General features: G+C 37.7%; 1 pseudogene across 1 annotated transcript; it reads right to left on the bottom strand.

The window, feature by feature from the left end:
* Positions 1-1,602: 1,602 nt before the first annotated feature.
* On the bottom strand, positions 1,603-5,577 carry LOC143564741 (uncharacterized; annotated as a pseudogene). Its single transcript, XR_013140928.1, has 2 exons — positions 2,769-5,577; positions 1,603-2,014 (listed from the first exon to the last, which is right to left on the bottom strand). The product of XR_013140928.1 is annotated as an uncharacterized LOC143564741 (transcript).
* Between the last annotated feature and the right edge of the window lie 423 nt (positions 5,578-6,000).

A 6,000-nucleotide genomic window follows, 5' to 3' on the forward strand; every position in this document is an offset into this window, starting at 1 on the left:
GGAAACAATAGCTCGATCATCTGAAGAGGAAACATATGGAACGATTGATCCTAGTCGAAAAGAGAAGAGAAAAGGAGAGAAAGTTGAGCAATCCCGTTTTTGGGTGGCCTAGTAGCAAAGATTGGCAGTTTCCCAGAGATTGAAACGTCGAATCGTTCTCATTTCTTTTAGAAGCTTCACAACACCCAGGCAAGCAAATCCAACGGTGGTTTTGTGATTATCAGTTTTGAAGGTCGAGGTTTCAGAATACCGATGACAACAGTTGATTTGGTTGAGAGAATGAGGGATTGATGCAATCAGGTCTCAAGGGTCAGGTGGGGCTGATCGAGAACGATTCAAGGCTTGTTGATAAGATTGAGCGATTAAAAGGAAATCAAAGGGGTTAACAGAAGCCACAATCAATAGCCCACTCTACGTTTGATGTTGTTGAAGTAGTTGAGATGGTGAGAAACATCAGTCTACCGGGAGGAACTGCAGCCAAACATGGTCTTTGTGGGCGTTCTCAAGACATGCAAATTTATTCAATCCAAACAATCAGGGTGACTGTGTTACTATCAGGATCAGTTAGTAAAGACCCTAAGATCGGGTGATCCTATTTAATCGGCTGTGATCAAATAAAAGAAGAGAGCGAAGTGTGTTCGAAGTTTTCTGGTGTATCTACTATCTGATAATCGTGAAGTCATCTAAAATCGACAGAGTGTTGTGCTCGTTAATCGCAAAGTAAAGGACCAACAGAATGTGAAGAGAAGTTAGTGGGGTGTCACATTGAAACAAAATTTTTCTTGATTGTTGAAATGGCTATTCGGACCTTTGAGAGAGAATGGGTGGAGATTAACTGAGAAGCTTGGATGAAGGACGCTGAATCTGCGTAATGGGCTGGGTAGGTGGCAACGTGTAATGCAATCATCGGTAACAAGTTTGCATAGTCGTGCGCGCATGTGCAGTGATAATGTGAATTTATGTGCAGAGAATTTGAGCGTGTAATCCGGAAGTAACGAAATCATACTGATCATTTTCAATTTTTTTTTTAGATCATGGCTCTATAAATGTCTTGAACCGACACCAAGGAAGGGACACACCCCTTAGCTTGGTGTATCACACATTAACTTTCTGGCACAAGCCACTGAGCCACCCTAACTAACTAAACTTATGTTATGTCACATTATTGAATTAGTTACATAATTAACTAATAAATTTTAAAGGATAAGTTTAAATATCTAGTAGATAATATATAGTTAAATTTTTTTATATAATTTTGCTGGTTAGTAATTATTTTTATGAATATGAATAATCAAGAAAAGATTGCAACAGTATATTTTGAATGGTAACGAAAGAACTCGATCTTAATGTATCTTTATGAATATGAATCTTGCTGCGTGTTTACACAAAACGTTATGTATATGACAACGTATTTTCTCTAATATAAGCATTGCATTGGAATTTAATTAATGTATATAATTTGTAGTATATATTCTACATAATTTAAATAGTTACTAATCTGTAAATTCATTCTAAAGATGTTGGTTGCAGTTTCCCTAGATATTATCCCATGAATGTTCTTGTGATTGATATCAAATTTAGTTATCAACAACTGTTGGTACACGATGGCCATAACGTAAGAGAAATATACATAGAACAACAAGAACTCACGTAATGTAGTTTATAAAATGAAAATAAACGTACGATAGAAGTACCAGAGAAACCTTAGATCATTTCCATTCTTTGGTTCTTTTAACAGTATCAGAGAAACCAAGAGCAATATCCCTCATAGTTGGCCTAGACTGAGGGCTCTGATTCAGGCAAGAAAATGCTGTCTTGACAAGTGATTGTACTTGCTCAGCAATTTGGTCTTTGGGTGAAGCAAGGCGTTGGTCCATAATTTCAGTCCAAGATACCATGTCTTATGATACAGTGAGGAAATCTCCTGGATGCTTTCCCATTATAATTTCTAGTGTTAGGACCCCAAAGCTGTACACATCACACTTTTCATTCACTTCCATCGTGTATGCAAGTTCTGCATAAAATTATCAAATCATACAAACAAACACATGCATCTAGTAAAAATCACACCAGCCAGAGTGTGATGACGGTGGATCTTACTTGTTTTCCAGCGGATAGAGAGGCTTCTACCGCAAATACTCCGACTCAACTTTTTTTTTACACAATAGCAATACAATACAATTAACATATAGCGTGTCTAAGGATATTAACAAAAGAACATAACTAACTACTAAGATTACTAATAACACTAATAGACTACCAATAAACAAAAGTATAGAGAAAAGAAAACGTAGCACTAACCACATACCTTGGAAATAACAATAGGACCCCCCTAATATCTATCTATACACCAAGGTAAAACTAAGGCTAAGGCTATAAGTGTACGTGTAGTGGGGCGGCATACCGGGCGACAAAGGCACGGAACCCCCGGGCGATATGTGGGGCGACAAGGGGGGATGGGGGGCAATATTTGTGCCTAGTGATGAACGGAAATAATAATAAAATAATAATGTGACCATTGGTAGCCCTCTGCTCCACGTGTGAAAATCACCCCTACAATACCATGCATTGCACCCCTAAAACAAAAATTACAATTTGTAGCCTCTCACTACACATAGCCTAAGGCCAAGAATATTGTAGGCAAAGAGAGGACTCTAGAGACCAAGTCAATACATGATCATAAAATAATCAAGTAAACATCTTGCAAATAAAATTTGTTAGATTGATATAATACAGAGTCACTCATGCTTATTTTAGAGTATGTATACCTGGGGCAGTATAGCCAAATGTTCCAGCAAATGAAGTCCAATTCGACGAGTCTGGCTTTAAGAGCCTGGCCGTGCCAAAATCAGATATATGAGCAACCCAATCTGAATCGAATAAAATGTTGTTGCTAGATAAGTCCCTGTGGATGATTGGTTGTGAACAATCATGGTGCATATAGGATAAGGCCTTTGCAATCCCTTTAACAGCCATCACCCTCTTTTCCCAATCAAATTTAACAGCTACTTCCAAGTTGGTCAGAACGTTTCTTAAGCTTCCTCCTGACAAGAACTCATAGACCAAAAATGAGTGTCTTGAATGTGAACAAAATCCATAAAGCTTGACAATGTTTTGATGACGTATTTCTGTCAGTGCTCGGATCTCATTTTCGAAACTCTTGAGATTTTGGGTCTCACCATCTTCTTGTGCATGGATTTTTTTCACGCCAAAACTTCTGTCGACAATTCCACTTTATAAACGGTACCATGCCCACCAACCCCAACAATATGCTTTGAGTCAAAGTCTTCTAAGGCATCAATGATACTCTCATACACCATTTTCCCATCATAGCTCCAGATGGTAAAAGGGTTTGTTTCTGTCACTTGTGTACTATTAGTGTCATTTGGATTTCTTCTATGGAGATAAAAGAATATGCCACCAATAAAAAGCAACAGCGCATCCCAAAGCAGGAAATATGATTAGAATCACCATTGAAACCTTCTTTTAATTACCTTGATTTCTTACTTGGACGGGACAGTCTAAACCGGTGTTATTTCCACATAGCCGCTTGTTATGTCCAAGTGCCTCTGCCCGAGCCTCTTCAAAAGCTCGCGTCTTCGGAATTGGTCCCTCTAGCTGATTGAAAGATATATCGATTGTGGTTAAACTTAACATTTCAGTGAAACTTGAAGGAATGGAGCCTGTGAGGTTATTATGGGAGAGGTTTAATGTTTGTAGAAACTTTAGAGCCCCAAGCTGTGAAGGTAAACTCCCAGTCAAATTATTTTCACTAAGGTCAAGAGATTCTAACTTTTCCAAGTTGGAAATATGTACCGGAATAACTCCCCCAAAATTGTTGCTGCCTAAGTTCAAGCTCCTTAACTTCAAGAATTTTGCTATATTCTTATTGATTGGGCCGGTAAGAGAATTTCTTGCTAAGTTAAGCTCTTCTAAGTTGTGAAGGTTTCCCAATTCTGGAGGAATTGTACCTGATAACTTATTGTCATCCAAGTACAAGTCCGTCAGTGAACTTAATCTTTCTAAGCTCTTTGGGATTTCACCAACTAAGAGATTTGATGAGAGATAAAGCTCGACTAATTGTGTTGCTCCTCCTAGCTCTATAGATATTTTTCCGGACAAATTGGTGTTGGATATATGTAAGCTAGTTAAATTAGGACAATTCCCCCAGTTACTAGATACCTCGCCATAGAAATTATTGTTTCTCAAATCCATATAAACCAACTCCGGATATATTCCAAAATCTTCCGAGATGTTTCCGGTCAGTTGGTTTCCATCAAGCCGAGCTCTTTTTAAGCTGCTACAATTTTTTATGCTCTTTGGCACAGGGCCGGAGAAGAAATTGCTGGTCACACCAAACGTTTTAAGAAGTCCAGAAACACAGATTTCATTTGGTAAATGACCAGACAACATGTTTTCAGCTACTTGGAAGTGTTCCATCTTGGTTAGATTCATACGTTGAGGAATTGAACCAACAAAATTATTCATGAGCAAGTTCAATGTAACGAAAGCTGTTCTTGTTCCTAATTCAGATGGTATGAAGCCACTGAATTGGTTCATACTTAAGTCCAACAATTTCAAATTGGTGTAATTCACAAAATAATCCGGAATGGGGCCAGACACACGGTTTTCACTAAAGTTTATTCTTTCTAGCCTACTGAAATTTCGGAAGGTAACTGGAATTGTACCAGTGATAAGGTTCTTGCCGATCTCAAGATCTAGTAGATCCTTAGCCCCAACAAGTTCTGGTGGGATGGATCCAGAAAGGTTATTACCATACAGATAAAGGTAAGACAGACTAGTTAAATTTCCTATTGATGAAGGAATGACTCCAATTAGATTATTAGAAAAGAGGTCAAGTAATCCGATCTTGAACGAACCCACCGTCCCTATTTCTGGAGGGATGGGTCCGGTGAGATCATTGTCTTGTAAAAGAAGCAATTTTAAGTTTTTGAGGGCACCGATACTATTTGGGATAATACCATTAAGGTGGTTATCATGCAAATAAAGATCAGTTAAGTTTGTGATGTTACCTATGCCATCTGGGATATGGCCAGTAAGAAGGTTTACGTTTAAATAAAGCCCACACAAAGATGTTAGCATTCCTATCTCTGATGGAATCACCCCTGCGAAGTTATTATTGGAAAGGTCAAGATATTTGAGTTTAGACATGTTCCCAATGTTAGAAGGAATGTGGCCATAGAGAGAATTAAAAGAAAGAACAAAAGATTCAAGATTCCGTAATGGCCACACATCAAGATCGTCAAGTGTACCCGATAGGTTTGAGAATTGAATTTTAATGCTTATTACAACACTTGGAGTACTGTTACTGCAACCGATTCCGGTCCAGTTATCATGGCACGGGTTGCTTCCAACCCATGATGAAAGAAATGATTGGCTTCGTTTATCAAGACTGGCTTTCCATTTCAAAAGAGCAGATGCTTCACTTGTTGGTCCAGTAGTTGCAAGTGAAGTGACGCACGAATAAGAGAATAATAATATTATTGCAAACGAGAGGAGCATGAAAGACACTTTGGTTTGATATAAAATTGGGTGATGAAATTGTATGCCTCTCATTATTTTTATGAATTACAAGAGCAATAAAGTTAATGAGGAATGAAGATTATTTGTAAAACTCAAGACTTGCTTGAACAACCTCAAATAATTGCTACTTATATATAGAAAAGAAAAGAAAATTACACACTGATTGGTTGGATATAATTTTCATGTTTTTAATCTATTTTTATTATTAAAATCTACAATTACAGACCATCTCATGGAAGCTACCACCATATTTCCAACCATCTTCGTCCCCATCAAAAGAATTTGGACTTACAAAATTAAATTATGTCACGATCACTCTGATTCGTCTTATTGATCTCCACAACAGTAGCCATGATAGAAATTTATCAAATTTCCGCACTAGGTGATGAATTTGACCTGAGTGAGTTAGGCGGTGACCTAAGTGGACGAACTGTATAATTTATATAATTGTTTTCC

This window comes from Bidens hawaiensis, unplaced genomic scaffold, assembly GCF_021521415.1.
Source record: "Bidens hawaiensis isolate Kalapana, Puna unplaced genomic scaffold, B.hawaiensis_p1.1 tig00001206_1, whole genome shotgun sequence".
NCBI lineage: Eukaryota > Viridiplantae > Streptophyta > Magnoliopsida > Asterales > Asteraceae > Bidens > Bidens hawaiensis.